This window comes from Leptidea sinapis, chromosome 8, assembly GCF_905404315.1.
Source record: "Leptidea sinapis chromosome 8, ilLepSina1.1, whole genome shotgun sequence".
Lineage (NCBI taxonomy): Eukaryota > Metazoa > Arthropoda > Insecta > Lepidoptera > Pieridae > Leptidea > Leptidea sinapis.
This window is the reverse complement of record NC_066272.1, coordinates 12677233-12694775: the sequence shown is the minus strand read 5'-3', so window position 1 is coordinate 12694775 and position 17543 is coordinate 12677233. Positions and strand designations below refer to the sequence as shown.

Sequence of the window (17543 nt, the reverse complement as noted above, 5' to 3'; positions counted from 1 at the left end):
ATAAAAGAGGACGACAACTAGCGTATGGTTCATCTGCTGTAAAGTGTGACCAGAGGAATCACAGGAGCGTTGCCGTCCTTGTAGACTCAACTGTAGTTTGATTGTACGCGGAACAGAGCTTCTTGAAAACTGCATTGTAGATGACCATCAGATAACGAGATAGTGGGCATGATATTATCTTAATTTTTAGTTGTCTTTCGAAGGTGGAATTTGGTGGCAGGAATCAGGTGAAACACCTTGCCAGTAGGAGGCTTCTTTGCTCAGGATGCCGCCTAGATTATGCGTACCACGACGGCGGCTATTTCTGCTGTGAAGCATTAATGTGTAAGCATTACTGTGTTTCGGTCTGAAGAGTGCCGTAGCTAGCTAATAACTGGTCAAATGAGTATTAACATCTTATGTCTCAAGGTGACGAGCGCAATTATAGTGCTGCACAGAGTTTTTGGGTTTTCAAGAATCCTGAGAGGCACTGCATTGCTATGGGTCAATTACCATCAGCTGAATGTCTTGCTCGTCTCGTCCCTTATTATCATAAAAAACAGATGAGCTGTTCGGGTTGATTCCAGCGCACCTGCACCCGCATCACGTTGACGTCTGGCATTCCACAACTGCGCGTTTTGCTAGAAATTTTTTGCCTCGCACAGCCACTTTGTGGAATCAACTACCGGCGGCGGTCTTCCGGAACAGTTACGACTTAGGGATATTTAAGAAAAAAGCATACTACCACCTTCAAGACTTGCCACTCATTTCTTGACACCTGTTGTTGCGGATGTCCATGGGCGGTTGCCTCACCTCTCTCCATTCCGTGAGCCTCTTGCCCGTTTGCCCCCTCTTATATAAAACAAAAAAACAGAAAAAAAAGCTCTTCGAAGCAATACCCGTGATAAATTCGATTGAACACAATACCTATAACAAACTCAAACACAACTCATATATCTCGTATATAATAAATAAGTTATTATAGAGAATATTTGACATAAGTAACTTTTATTTTTAGTATATTAAGTTAGACTCTACTATTAAAATATTAGTCTTATGATCTTATAAGCTCGAATACTTTTAAAAGGGTGGTAAGGTGAATCATAAAAATATTCTGCTATAGAATTCAATGAAATCTATTATTGCATGAAAGGTTACATTATGCTGATATTTGCCGGATTTCGCATTATATATAAGTTTGAAAAATCTTTTAATTTATATATCTAATATATTAAATTCTCGTGTCCCGGTGCTTATTACCAAACTCCTCCGAAACGGCTGATCCGATTTGTATGAAATTTTGTGTGCAACCTACCCGATAGGTCTGAGAATCGGCTAACATCTATTTTTCATACCCCTAAATGATAAGGGTCACTCGTAAATATATACTCCTAATTTTTTGTCATTTTTTTTTATGATTCAGCATTAAAAAATACATACAACTTTAAATTTTCACCCGTCTACAATCAATACCTATTTTTGTATTGCGATTTTAATATTTTTCTATTCCATGCACACATACGCAATAGAGTTGCAAGATGGCTTTCGAATATAATCATTATTATAGTACGATAAATTTTATGTAGGTCTGAGAATCGGTCGTCATCGCTTTTTAAATCGCATTTTTTTTATATTGGCAATACAACGTTTGCTCGGTCAGATAGTAAAATTATATATTTATTAACATGTAACTATACAATGCCTATAATATATATATATATCGCCTAACCCACCTGATAAAATTGAAAACCGCAGAATGAATCAAACTTGAATCAGGAAAATACTAATTCGATGACCCATGTAGCCCATGAGTGAATAATGACCCCGCTATTGAGCCATTAATGTTTATATGTATTTCTGTATATTTAAGTTAGTATATCGTATTAAATACATTGTTGTCTTACAACCCTAATCTAATTCTAATATAAAAAAATTATCGTATTAACGTATAAATGTTTTAAACCTCTACACGTTAATAATTAAAGGATATTGAAATAATGTACGCATTAAAATGTGTTCAATTTCATCGCGTTTTAATTTCATTACAATATGAATGATCCGAAAGGAAATTTAGTCTAATTATTAATGAACCCGTCAGATTGGACTCGTCAAAAATGAATTGGATTAGCGTAGTATTCTACTATTGTGGATAAAATTAAAACTCATATTATGAAAATGGGAGATAAGGGTATTGTTAAGACAATTAAAAGTATTTAGTCCTTTAACTAGTCAACTGATAGAGAATCATTGAGAGCAAAATTCAAAGAAATTAACATCTTGACTGTTGCTTCTCAATATATTCTTGATAATGTAATGTATGTTCATAGACACATAAGTGAATTTGCCAGAAACTGTCATAACCATAATGTTAACACCAGGAACAGACATAAACTGATGATGCCTACTACTCGGCTAAGTCGAGTTAGTAAGTCTTTTGTGGGGCGATGTATATGCTTTTACAACAAGATCCCAGAAAATGTTCAAAACAAAAGTATTACGTTATTCAAAAGAATTGTTAAAAAACGTTTGTGTGGTAAAGGTTACTATAACATAAATGACTTTCTTGATGATACCACAGATTGGGAATGGAGTGACCGCCCTCAGGCTATTAAATAATAAGTTTAAGTGAAAATATTTCTTTGTAAACATATTTATCCGATGAAAAAAAAGCCCGCTAAGTTTGTTGCGCCCATTCTTCTCAGGTCTGAGGCATTCATTTTGGAATGGGTGGTAGTTTTTTTACTTTCAATAAGTGATGTCACATCCTATTTTGAATAAAAATATTTGAATTTGAATTTGATAGTAGTATGCACTGCTTAGCAAACCCTTTTATTTAATTCCGCAGCACAAATCAGAAATAAACCAAGGGTTGCAGAATTAAGGTGAAAATTAGATCCCGAAAATATAATTGGATGGACCATAATGATGAGAAGTAGAACAAAAAAGATACAAAATGGTTTGTACAAGGAATGTAAAAATGCACACAGGAAGATAATAAAAGAATGAGTCAGGTTTGCCCAAATCTTACTAAAAGCAGCACTAGATTATGAAATGGATGTGGTTAGATCAAGACTACAAGTTTATCGCTATACTGATTTAGCTTAGTTATATATAGTTTAAAAATATGATACATATTTTCAATTCATGTATTACTGAGCTTTTAGGAGTCATATAATAGAAATATCTTAGAAGAAAGACTTGAAAACATCGGACTCCAAGACAGAAAGTTTTACTAAGATTGTTCTTTGATAATGGCGGCGCATACAATGGTGAGATTGGTTTTTTAGACGAATAAAATTATTTCCAAAAATATGTCAATAGAAATATTTTAAAAGATGTAAAAGATGTTACAAACTGTAATCTTACAGCTCATGTTGAAAATGAAATTGAATACCTGGAAATATTGAGAAATGTTATTACTTCGTATTTTTTTCGAAACGAAATTCCTTCAAAATTGCATAGTTACTGGATGACCCAGATTCAGAAGGTAAAAATAGTAATTAAGTGTGTACTATTTTGGATTTCAGCAGCAGCGATCAGTTACCAGGTAAGGAATGGAACACCTTCAAGCACGAACTTAATGAAGCAACATCTCTACGAAATGCCAAAATTACATATAACAGTCGAATTCGTAATTTTTCGGATATTGCGAAAGGCTCTATAATAAATTCTCACGATCATAATAGAATTGCCTAACGAAATATTCTAGATACAATAGAAACAATTTGTAAAAATAGTTTTAATGGCAAGGGGTTATTATATAATTAAAGAATAGGTATATTGATTATGAAGAAGTTTGGCGTACGGTTCCTTGCATATCGCGAGTCTATGCGACCCCGTAGCATCCACTACTAACGTATTTTTAATTACTTAATTTACTTTTTGAAGCTTTTGCGCACTTGATTTTGTAAACAATACGCTTGCGTAATTTTTTTTTTAAGTTTAATACTGGATCCCCAACAAGTTGAGCATCTCCGCGTTGAACGTGATGAAATACACCAAACGGATACTGGGTATATTAAGCAAAAAAAACCTACGCCTTTTAGGGTCTTTGGGATGTTATAAAAGTACGTCTGGCCTTTTACACATGGCCGTGGTTCTGAATTCAAATTGGCTTTGCCTTCCAAGTGACATCGGTAGTGGCAATCGCTCGATATGTAATAATCCAACGTTTTTGAAAATTCAAGAGCATACAATGATGACTTGCAGTAAGGAAACTTAATTATTTGTAATATTCAAAAGCTATTTAAACTTTCATTATTTTATGTCAGCCGTAATAGTATGAGACTACATGCTGGTACTCTTATGTGATCACAGGAAATATTTACAAACTTAGGCTAAGCTGTGTACATTAATCAGTACTAGGAATTTAGATATACTGAGAGTTAATCCGCAGGTTTACGTTGAACTTTTATCTTCAATTTAAACATATTTAATGACTTTAGATGAAATGGTAACATCAAAGCCCACGCCCCTTTAAGATTGAATACTAATATTATAAATAAAATAATTTTTAAAGTCTCCCTGAAAACGTGACCTGGAAAGGTCTAACTGAAATACAAAACAAAGTAAACAGTTACCTGCGTTTTAATCCTTTAAAAAGTATTTAAATTTGTAACACTCTGTTTTGTGTTTTATACTTTTCGATGGCTGATCAGGGTTTTAACGATTCGGTCGCAAAGGTCGATATTAAATCTTCAGAGCTTATATTTTTTCTAAACTAAGCTACTAGGAATATTAATTATACCCAATGAATACACATGAATATAAAATATTTCAAATTTATCCTTTCCAAATCCTGATAGTTGTTCAGACAAGTAACCAAGTCATAAACCTTTAGCGAAGATATCCCTAAGGGTGTATAGAACGCTTAACCCAAATCAAACGTTTATTAATTATAAATGTTGCTTATTATTAGCGGTCGTACCTGTGTTAGACATTTGACCCCATGGTTTGAGCTCTACAACGTTCCAAAAGTATCGATTCACGACGAAGCCAGCATGTCGGTCGCTCTCTAGGGCAGACAGCTCTATTCGATCTACGCTCACATAGCACACAACACGTCACCTAAGATCACAGCGGTTTCCCGCCACTGCTTTTAATCACTCTACCCTATATGCGAATACTATTTTTCAGTTATAACTGATTCACACTAACACAACATTTCTGGACATATAATTGTTAATATAACCTAATAACCGAGTTAACTTCCACAGTATCGTCACAGGGCGGACACATGCGCCGTTCTCCCGCGCGAGCTCGAGGCGACTGACTGAATTTCCTACATTTTCCCGGCGCAAGCCTTCAACCCCTTGTAATCGAGCACTTTTTCAAAGGTCCGACTTAATCGAAGTGAAGTTAGCTATTATACTTTTGAGGTCCAGGATTTGAATAGTACTTACCTACTAACAGTACCTATAGCATTAATAGGCATAAAAGGCATTTATTTTCTCAAAATTGATACATTTTGAATTATTTTTGATTTCACTTCAAACTACCACCGCTTCGGAAACTCTCACTCTGTGAGAGAATAAACGGTCCAAGAATCTCTTACAGCTTTATTTTTAGCGCTCTCTTTAATAAATATACGATATTGTACAGTCTTTGTTATTCCTATAAAATAATCATTATCTAGTCCCGTTCTGTCCGATCACTTAGATATTCAGCTGTGGAATAATAGGAATTACGACAGAGCCTTTTTTTGACGAAGCATTTAAATTTATTTATTGATAATGCCTGAACAGTGACTGGGATTTTATTATAAAAGCGAATACATTTACTCGTAAAGCTATTGTGTATCTTATGAAGCCGATTAGAATAAGTTACAAGTAATCACTTATTCTTAGTGTTATTAATATAATAATATTAGACACAAAATTGAAAAATTACTGCTTTATCTTGTATCCTGTGACGCTATTGAGATATTCATAACTTGGGGATGAATAAAATAAAAACTGCAATGCATTTTAAACATTTTTATTTCAATAGAAAATTTATGTGTTAATAAAATGTAACATTGAAATGAAAGATTGCCTCAGATCATTATCATCGTTTCAGCTGGAAGACGTCCACTGCTGGACAAAGGCCTCCACAAAGATCGCCATGATAATCAGTCCTGCGCTGCCCTCATCCAACGTCTTCTGGCTATCTTGACCATATCGTCAGACCATCTTGTGGGGGGCCTACCAATATTACGTCTTCCGGTACGTGGTAGCCATTCGAGCACCTTACTCCCCCAACGGCCATCTGTCCGTCGAGCTATGTGCCCTGCCCACTGCCACTTCAGTTTCGCAATCAATTGGGCTATGTCACTGACATTGGTTCTCCAACGGATCTCCTCATTTCTGGTTCGATCTCGCAGTTAAACTCCGAGCATAGTCCTCTCCATTGTACTCTGAGCGACCATGACTTGTAAAGAATACATTATTAATAATGATAACAATGACAAAAAAGAACAATTGCAGTTCGTTAAAATCTGAATATCCTTTGAATGATTTGTAATTCAAATAGAAATTTAATTGTTCTTAGCTGATGAGGATAATTGGGTTTAGGAGTTACTCCACATTGTTTTTAGAGAGAAACGGACATCCGTGCGGTCCAAATCATCGCAAGAGGTTAACGTTAGCCAATGTAACGACTTGCCTATTTGCTAAATTATAGCGAAACTTTCCGCCTCATCTTCTTCTACGATAACAAACAGTATTTAACGTTCTGCGCTCGACCCAGAGAATAAATCTACACATAAATTAGTATGTGTCAATTACTGCGTAGATTTACTGACACAAGTTAAAGCAATGTAAGAAAATTAACAATTACACTCGTTTTAAACCTTTTAAAAGTATATTATTTGACTGAATTTACTAGACGGGGATAAAGTTATTTAATTACATATTATGACAAATTTAAGTTTTCTTCATAACAACGATTAATTGGAACTCGTGGTCCGGTGTCACGAATGCCTCAGTCTTTTTCGCCACGAATCGTATTATTATCAGCTCACCCGTGACATCAATTTCTTTGAGAGCATTATTAGCATGATGGGATAAGTTGCGCATATGCGTACAGTAGGTGGCAGCGGTCAAGCTGTCTAAGGTAGTCGTCTCCGGAAATCACGATGATGGTCCCCAACACATTGTCGTTCTCGTTGATCCTGGTCATTGTGTTAGTCGCGAGAGGACCCATATAATTTTGTGCTATCGCCATTATTCAATGCAAAACGAGCTTAGGGCTACATAAAAAAAGAAATTTTATTAAATTTGCTTCCAAAACGTGCACGTCTTGTCGTTTCACTTCTTAATATGGCTAAATAAATAATAACATCGCCAATCGCCAACGGTGTGTGTTGATGCAATTACTATATTCAATAACTCTTGTGTTGTTATTTATTAATTTACGTTTATTTTTTACTTACTCGTGTGTCGTGCATCGAGTGTTTGACATTTGAGAATTTTTGTTGCATCACTTAAGTAATTAAAATAATTTGTACAACGATGGAACTGTAATAGTTATTTATGCAGCTGTTATGTAATAAGTGGTATTAAAATACGAATGTGGATTTATCACACAAGGCGAAGCCGAGTGTGATATTAGTATCACATGAGTGTTTTAATACCTAACTATCAACAGTTGCATACAAGACTATCTACACGCAGAATATGAATACTCTAAAAGATTCTGGAAAGTTAGCTTACTGCTAACATTAAAACACCAGTCCTAGTAGTAACCTAATATCATTCATTACTGTTAATATACAAATTAACTAAGTATTAATGAAACAATTATTTATTTTAGAAGTAATTTACAATTTGTATAGTGCAATAATTAAAATTCACTCAAATATAATGTTCTTTTGCAGCGTTTATAATAAATCGCTCATTTTTTGTAAACAAAACAATAAAAATGTCGGAGAAAAATGGCGGGGATTCGAATAACCTACTTTTTTTTACGGCGCGCGATGTTCTGGAAGTGTAGAACGCGCGTAAACGAAAATGTTCTTTTTTTGAAATTCATACAAATACCACGCATAGAGCAATAAGAATGTGGCTGTCTATTAAAACTCTTTGCGCATGAAGGGATCGAAAAAAAAACATAGGAGTGTTGTTATGAAATTCAGTACAACATTACAACACTCGTTTGGATGATGTAATGGTTATTAGAACATTGGGTGTTTTAATGTTCGCAATAAGCTAACTGTTTCAGAATCTTTAATAGAGGATTTAAAGCATAGGTGTATATAAATGTTAATTTAAAAGAGTTGGCAATGAGTTTCTTGTCATTGTTTATTCTGCTCCTAGATAGCCTCTGTATAGCAGGCTATCTGTGATACCTAAAGAGATACCTGTTAAGTTGCCGTTCAGAATAAAAAAGCTTACTAATACGGTATTGTCAGATAATAATACCTCAGATAATTAGTATATCTAGATATGATGAAAACAGCCCAGCTTCATTAATTTAATGGGCGGGACAAGCTACGTCTTACACTCGCGATTTGTATGTAACCTTGTGTTAGTGTGCGTGCATTGCCCAAAATAGAGGTTAACATCTACCTCAATCTTTCGACGTTTTCACAGCTGTCACAGTCTATCTAGACGTATAAATGATCTAAGCATAATAAATACTTAATAACACTTAAAATATGTGTCTTTCAGGGAGTCGACAAGGATAACCTCTAATTGTCACAAGTCCAGATCTACTTCACTGGATTTTTCACCTCAACTACACTTATAAATTAAGTGGAATTCTTGCAAAAGATTTCATGAAAAGGTTTGATTTTTCTTGTTGTAATTATTGTGCGTACTGGCCACAAACATATATAAATACTATAAAAAATAAAGGTATAGAATGTTTCTGTTTTCGAATTTTATTTGTATATTTATTTAATTATTTCGTATGTAGTGCGAATATTTTCGCGTCTTTTGAATTTGATTTTTAATTTCTATTAATTTTAAGTTTTGCTTTGATTGTCTTGTTTATTGCAATATCCTTTTATGTATATACTTCTATTATACACAAAAGTAATTGAAAATAGTTAATGATTTGTTATTTGCATGGGATAATAAGTTGACTTTGTATTTTTTTTTATGAAAATAAGGGACGAGATGAGCAGGACGTTCACCTGATAGAAATCGTTACGCCTTGTCCATTACAATGCAGTGCCACTCAGAATTCTCGAAAAACCCAATAATTCTCGTCACCTCGAGACATAAGATGTTAAGTCTCATTTGCCCAGTAATTTCACTATCTACGGCGCCCGAAACAGATTCAGACCGAAACACTAGTAGAAATAGGCGCTTTTGTGGCACCCATAAACTAGTCAGCATCCTGTGCAAAGGAGCCCCCAACTGTAATATTTTTACTGTGTAATTCCATGCCAGTTTTGTTGGTAATCTTACAATAACGGTGTATTTTAACTAATCCCTAACTAACTCCTATAAATTTAAGAAAATGTTTCATACTTATCTTATGTTATATGCCATTTGTGGTTTACTGGTCAAATACATATCATCAGAAATACCCGAACAAACTCTCCAAGATGTGTCAGCGTTTTCTTCTCATTTGTATTTGGGTCAAGCTTTAATAGACGACATGGGAACACGTTCCGTATTCAGGACTCGTATTTACTGAACAAATATTAAACTTTTATTCGTTATTTTCTTTTCTTTTCTACGTGGGGACTGTGAAATCGAATTTTTATAATTCATTGGATGCCGGATAGGTTTGAATCACAGCAGCTACTTTTTTTTTGCTGTAAAGAAGTAATGTGTAAGAACTAGTGAGACATCTTCTGTGTTATTAAAAATCGTCCAAGTGCGAGTCGAAGCCGCTCATGAAGGGTTCCGTAGCAGCAAGTAACATAATATTATAAAAGCTCTTGTAGTTCGTCGTAACGATTTATGACGTATTAAAAATAACATATTTTTTAATTCAGTTTTATTGATAATTCGATTAATGGCGTATTAAGAAAACTACTTACCTACTAGATCTCGTTCAAACAATTTTCGGTGTTAATGTACATCATATATTTTTTTAGTTTTATCATTCTCTTATTTTAGAAGTTACAGGGAGGGGACACACATTGTACCATTTTAGAAGTGTCTGTCGCACAAACTATTCATTTTAGAAATGACAAATTAGAAACCTCAATATCAGTTTTGAAGACCTTGAAGATCCATAGATACCCAACATTATTTTTTTGTGAAAATCTTAATGCGGTTCACAGAATACATCAGAATACTAATTTCAACAGTAGAGTTTCTATAGTTTCGGAAATAATTGGCTGTGACAGACAGACAGACAGACATGACGAATCTATAAGGGTTCCGATTTTTGCCATTTGGCTACGGAGCCCTAATAAACGCGAAGAAATGTTATTCCAAATTTAAAATATTTGTCTTGATCTTACCTTTGTCACTACAGAATTACATAACAGAGAAGTAATTTGATTGAAAAATTGAACCTTGTCCAATTTAACCCCCAGAAGACTCAAGTTTGCGCATTTACCACTAAAAAAACCCCATTTGTCGCATCACCGCTCTTCGACAACACTTCCCTAAAAGCCTCGCCTAGTATCTGGTCTCAAAATCTCGAGCGATTGCCAATTCCGTGGCCATCTGGAGGGCAAAGCCAAATTGGCTTCAAAGAAACTGAGCGTCATTAATAGAGCACGGCAATACTTCAAGCCGGCCCACATTCTAGCGCTGTACAAAGCGCAGGTCCGGCCACACATGGAGTATTGCTGTCATCTCTGGTCTGGCGCACCCCAGTATCAGCTCGATCCATTTGACCGCGTGCAACGCAGAGCAGCGCGAATTGTCGGGGACCCAGTACTCTGTGAACGGCTGGATCACTTGGCGTTGCGTAGAGACGTCGCTTCAATGTGTGTCTTCTACCGCATTTATCACGGGAAGTGTTCCGAAGAGCTGTTTTACCTAATTCCTGCTGCTGAATTCCACCTTCACACGACACGCCACAAGTTAGGATATCATCCTTACCATCTGGATGTGTGGCGGTCCTCCACAGTGCGGTTTACAAGGAGCTTTCTTCCACGTATTACAAAGCTGTGGAATGAACTTCCTTGTGCGGTGTTTCCGGGACGATACGACATGGGTACCTTCAAAAAAAGCGCGTACACCTTCTTTAAAGGCCGGCAACGCTCCTGTGATTCCTCTGGTGTTGCAAGAGAGTATGGGCGGCGGTGATCACTTAACAACAGGTGACCCGTACGCTCGTTTGTCCTCCTATTCCATAAAAAAAAAAAAAAAATTAAACTTGGAGTCTCTTTTCATTGCGTTTATTTATAAGGCAACGTAGGTTTCCAAGTGAGAAGCGCTTTAGCGATGCCGCTTAGAAATATGGTGCAATAAATATTCCTGGTCTGCAGTGCATTGTAATGGGAACGTGTTACTAATCATACCATACCATAAAATAACAAAAAAACAACTGACTTAAAAAAATACTATTCCAAAACCATATGCACTAAAAAGTAACAAATAATTGCGTTTTCTTCTACAACTTAATAATCAACTCATTTTTAGAGTTTTCCTAAGTAAGATGAAATGAAAAATTAGACCGAAATTGACTATATAAAAGTCAATCACATTATAACGACAATATAAAGTTGTTATTGTTTCGATACTTTGTCATGGATCCCATGAGCAGAACCTAACCAAACTCTCATCAAACTACCCTCGAAGTACATTCTTTAAAATAAAAAAGAATCGTTGAAATCAGTTGGCGTAATATTGAGTTATTTGTCCATTTATCGCGCACATACTTAATGCAAATTTAAGATTTATATGGATTTTTTTGGATGCCATTATGGAACTGAACTAAATTGGCCACACGGAAAGCACCAGCTTTCAAATAAAAAAAGAATCATCGAAATCGGTTCAACCAGTTGAAAGTTATGAGGTAACAAAGATAAAAAACCGTCGATTTGAGAATCTCCTCCTTTTTTGAAATCGGTTAAAAACGATCAATTCATTTCAAAACCCTTTCGAACGTATTTTTTTTTTTCAATTCGTAGGCAATAAAGGTCTGACTCAAGTGAAAGGGTTAAGATGTTTTGTTTTGATTGTTCATATTTGAGTCTAACGTTATACGTAAAGAAATAACATTGTTTAAAGCTTTGGATATAACTGTACGCCATTTTATGTCGCTGAAATATTTTTTATAAATAGTTTTTATATAGCGTGTTTGTGCAGCTACTTTTTTCAATTTATATATTGCTTTTATACTAATAAGTGTTTTTATAAGCAAACATTTCAATCATTTCTCTTCTAGGCTGTACCTGTGAAGAGAAGACAGGAGTTATGTTGGCTTTGAAATGGGTTTCTTAAAACAGAGTTAGGTAAGCTTACTTACTTTTTTTTCTCATTATAATGCTACACAATACTTCCCTCGAGCAAACGACAGCATGAGTCAGTAACTAACCGAGAATCCACTGTATTTATGTTCATGTTAATAGGGAGTTACTTATCATCACGTGTGTGGTTTTTGTTTATATTTCATAAATAAAATATAGTTTATACTTTAACCATAATAATTAGTTTACCAGAGTAAATTCACCTGGTGTTAAGTGATAACAGCCACCCATATTCGCTTGCAACACCAGGGGAATCACAGTTGTCGAAGTAGTAGACTAGATGAACTTCTCGCTACGTAGTACTCCGCGGCCGGTTGTAAAGCAACTTGTGATAGATGGGTGTAAACATTTGAGGCAATGTAACTAAAATTTCACTTTAAAAAGAGAAATGAGCTTTAATTACTTGAAACTTTTCATTATTTTTCAAAGTTTTTGAATGGTTTTATGGAAATCGGTTGCCTTTATGTAAATGATAATTGAAATAATACATTATTCAGCGCTGTTCACACTGCCAGAGTAATTACCCTCGCTCCATTGTTTGAGTTAGCTATATTGCATTCACTATTTCCTTTCATTCAAACATAGTGAATACTGCACAATTTTAAAACTAGTGGATCAAACAATGCATAGTTCAGGCATGTGGAGATTATTAAGCCACTCTAATCACACTAATAATCTTGAAATCTATACTTAATATTATAAAGCTGCAGTGTTTGTTTGTTTGTTTGAACGCGCTAATCTCTGATACGACTGGTCCGATTTGAATGATTCTTTCAGTGTTGGGTAGTCCATTTATCGAGGAAGGCTAAAGGCTATGTTTTTTTTTTTCAAAATTAGGGATCCGCAATAAAATTGCTATTTTGTAACACAAGGTGTAAAATCGAAAACCTATTTTTGCGTGCGCTGTAAAAACTATTGACAATAGAATAAAATGATGTACAGGCTATTATATAGGCAATATTTTATTACTTATAAAACTATCGCGTGAATTATACTTTATATGGCAAAACAACGTTTGCCGGGTCAGCTAGTCTTGAAATAAAAGAAATGGAATCAAAATTCAAAGGAATCTTTTAAGAATAGCTACAAAAAGTAGTTATTGCACGAGCAAAAACTAAATTAAATACATCGACTGTAGTGAGGATGGGTATCTTAATTTTTTTATCTATATAACATTAAATTACTCATGCATTTTTTATATATATTTTAATTATATACTTGTGTAGCTAGTGAGGATGTACGTTAATGTGTGTATCCGCATCACTACGTGATATATATTTTCTTTTCAGATTTATAAATTTATTAAGTTCTGGGCTTTGTTTGTTAGATATAGGATACGATAAATATTTAAATATTATAATTATTTTTTCACACATTACTGCCAAAATAGCTTGCACGGAAAAAATTAAATATAGGAAGTTCATAATATCAGTGTTAGGAAAATACGTCCGAACGTTTGCTGAGAACTTTCCTTTTTGCGAATCGCGCTGCTGTCTCGTTTGGTATCATTCTAGTTATTAAATAATCCTACCATGTTTTAAGGCATTAATATCTCTTCTTTTTATTGTATTTTAACATTTGTATTGTTATTTTTTCTTTTCTTTATATAATGATAATTGTTTATATCTATTGTACTTGTAAAAAAATTGGTGGCAGTTTTTCGCAAATAAAAAAATTATTATTATAATTATTAAATAACTTAAATATTATACTTTGCACCGATAGAATATTTAATCACTTTTAAAGGATTTGCAATATTTATACGAATCTATTTCATAATTTAAACAAGAGCTTTAAGGTTCATGACAGTCTTAAAATGGTTTTAAATCGATAAAATAAAATTTAATTTTTTTAACAAAACATGCTCACAAAAATCTTTTCAAAGTCTGTAAACATTATGGGAAAGTTAAAATTTCCGCACGTTACGTCGTATGTAGACATTTTTACGTTTTTTTTTTGTATTTCAATAAAATATTCATAAATAATTATATATTTAGTTCGGTAAGTTGGTTTTTTGAAACTCGTAAACGAATGTAGTCTTATAGTCGAGATTGAATGTCACAGGTATATTGTCAAAGCCGGCAAATAAAACGGTAGATTGCCAATCGACTTCATTTCATACAATTTAACCGCATGGTTTTAGTGACATTGTAATGTCACGGGTACACTATAGTGATATTATAATAAATCTAGGTATCTATCTATCTATCACAAATGAATTTAGCAGTGTGAGACGTCGAGCATTCTGATTGGTAAATTTTTGAAGTTATAACTTCATATGGGAGGGTCAAACCGCTTCGTTACGAAACGCTATGAATGTTCTAATTAGCTTTGCATAATGAAGCATCCTTTTGGATACTTTATTTTTCTTTCGTGCGTAGCATCTTGGAATTTGGGTCAGATATTTGGTATCCTTGCTACAATATTCATATAGACCGTATTCAAAAGGAACAGAATACATTTTTAAAAAACCTTGAGTATCTTAATAGAAATTTTATTTACAGATTACCAATCCACTGCCACCTGTTTCAGTATTGCCCCACTTAAAGAGAGAAGGGTTTATTTTGATATGACATACCTTTAAAAAATAATAATTGGACTCATCGACTCTTCTGGCCTTCTTTCCAAAATTAATATCAAAGTACCCTCACGTATTGCTCTTCGATCTCAACGTAGTTTTACCTCTAATTTGTCAGTAACTAATTATAGTAAAAACATTTTCTGCCGTCGTGCTTTAGACATTTACAGCACTTTATTTTGTGATGTTGATATATTTGATCTATCCTTAAATAAATTTAAAAACAGTATTGGTGAAGTTCTAAGCACTTAGAAAAATTATCTTTCTTTCATATTATGCTTCCTTATTATATGTGTAAATAATTTTGTTGCTAGCTTTCTGGAACATTAGACATTTGGTATCTTGTATTAAATATTCGACCAATATGTAATCTATAAATTCCATACATTGTCATAATTAAAATATGATGAAGGAATAATTTTTAAAACTAAAGATTTTCATTTTGAAGATGAGAGAGAAAATAATTGTATTACATTATTAAAATAATTAATTCATTTAAATACAAAAGCTAACATTTACTCGTGCACAGTGCTCACCAAAATGTTATAATAATGATTCAGCAAAGATTGTTCGCTTGAGTTATTACAAAGTTAGCAGTATGTTCACTAAATAGAGGTTGTGTTTGCGGTTCGCCGACTTTGACGATGTTTCAAAGTGATAGCCATCTCAGTGAGAACACTTGGGATCACAAGTTCTGTTTAATTAACAAAGGCTGTTAGGGCGTAAATATCAAATTGCAACCGTTACAACTAAGTAAACGTTTTGGAAACTTGAGGTGCTGACAGAATCATTAACGATTTATATAGAAACTTAGAGATAAGCTCGGTCAGCTATTAAATAATGGAATCTGAAATGGCTAAGGAGTTTAGAATCATGGCGAAGATTATTAGGTGATTTCAATTTGGAATTACGGAAATTTGGAAAAAATAATATAAAAAGTAACTTCGTCTACGTAATATACACATTATCATCATGATAATATTTTATCAATTAGGTCGGAAAAAGTAATGCCGCGCTAAGGCTGGGTTTCATCATATTAGCTTTTACGGTTAAGGTTTAAGTCAACGTAAACAGTAACGCTGACTTTAACATAGACTGTGGATTGTGTTGCAAGATCTTATTTCTTGGTATAGTCAAAGTTAAAAAGTGAAATGATATTTCAATTTGATATCGAATATTTATTTGAAAGTTTTGACAGGTCGCTGTTTAGCTATTTTATCACGGTCACGGCTAGCAGTTACAATTAAGATGTCATCTAAAAATTGTGAAATGGTGCAACACAATTTTCCTTGACCAGTACTGTACTGTAACATGGTTGTTATAGTGCCACCCAGTCTATCAATTCTACAGTTTGTGGCAATTGTAAGTTTTTGAAATATTTAATAAAGGTGTGGAGGAATAAACAGGAGACTAAGAGGATGACCCGTCAGTATAGTTCCCACTCAATAGACGATCAGAACGGAAGTTTACAAAACTGTATTTGGATCTAATAAGTTATGGTAACCTATAATGAGATAGACAAATAGTCAAATATAATATTTTTATTTTCATAAAATAATTCGGGAAACTGGTTATTAAAATGTTAAGTTCCCTGAAATAAATTTAATTTGTTAAATTTTGTCTTTGAAACATAGACATCTTTTCCAGAGTATCTTTTTGGCATTTGTAGTAAGCGAACACAAACATATCTTGGTATGACAGCATTTGTCAAATTATAAATATGGCTAATTGGATACAAATATGTGCGTCAATTTGACTAAATTGATTAAATATATTGGACTTTCGAAATAGATATCAATACTTTTAATGTAACAAAATTGTCATTCTTTATGAGCATGAATTTTTAAACGATTAAATCTTTTATTGGTGAAATATACATCAAAATCGCTTTAAAAAAAAGAGCGACTCTACAGTTTTCATTTCTGACTATGTGCTTGTCGCGTCTTTCATCTGTCTCATTCTGACATGCGGGAGAGAAAGGGATGTGAATACTTGTCAATAATTGTACCATATTTAACATAATATATTAGTTTTACTAAATTATTTATAAAATTCAACAATGCCAGGCCAATCAATCAAATCATACTTAATGACTTTGTGTTTTTTTTTATGTTTGTTAGCAGTGGGCTTTCCAAGACGAATGGTATTTATGAGCTCCGAGGCTTGGAGCGGGTCTTGAGCGAGCGCTTCTAAAACCTCAAATTTGTCATGATTTTTAGTATCCTCCTTATCACCTTAGCTCTCTTCCTCAATACCAAACATTATCAAATTGCACTTTCGGTTCTCACGCTTAACCATTTCCTCAATTACTGCATTAATGTTTACAGAAGAGGACTGATTTTCTTTTAATTCCATCACTTGCTCCTTTAACTCTGATACAAGTTTACGCAGAGCAGGCACTTGTATTAAGCCCTCTTGGCAATCTGCACACAAATACGAAAGTTTGGGGTTTTGTAATCAAAACACCCGGAGCTTTGTTGCAACAACTAACTGCATTTGCTTCATAAAAAGGCATAAAAGGCATTTATTTTCTCAAAATTGATTCCTTTAGAATTCTTTTTGATGTCGTTTCTGATAACTACTAGATACTACTACCGCTTTGGAAACAAATGGCGCTCAGAG

The 17543-nt window shown here is 33.9% G+C and overlaps 1 protein-coding gene across 1 annotated transcript in view; it reads right to left on the bottom strand.

Moving 5' to 3' along the window:
- Positions 1-5222, bottom strand: part of LOC126965760 (gamma-aminobutyric acid type B receptor subunit 1) — a 167426-nt gene extending 162204 nt beyond the window's left edge. Inside the window, exon 1 of the mRNA XM_050809525.1 lies at positions 4907-5222. The gene's annotated coding sequence lies outside the window, so the exon portion shown is untranslated. The remainder of the gene's footprint in view (positions 1-4906) is intronic.
- Between the last annotated feature and the right edge of the window lie 12321 nt (positions 5223-17543).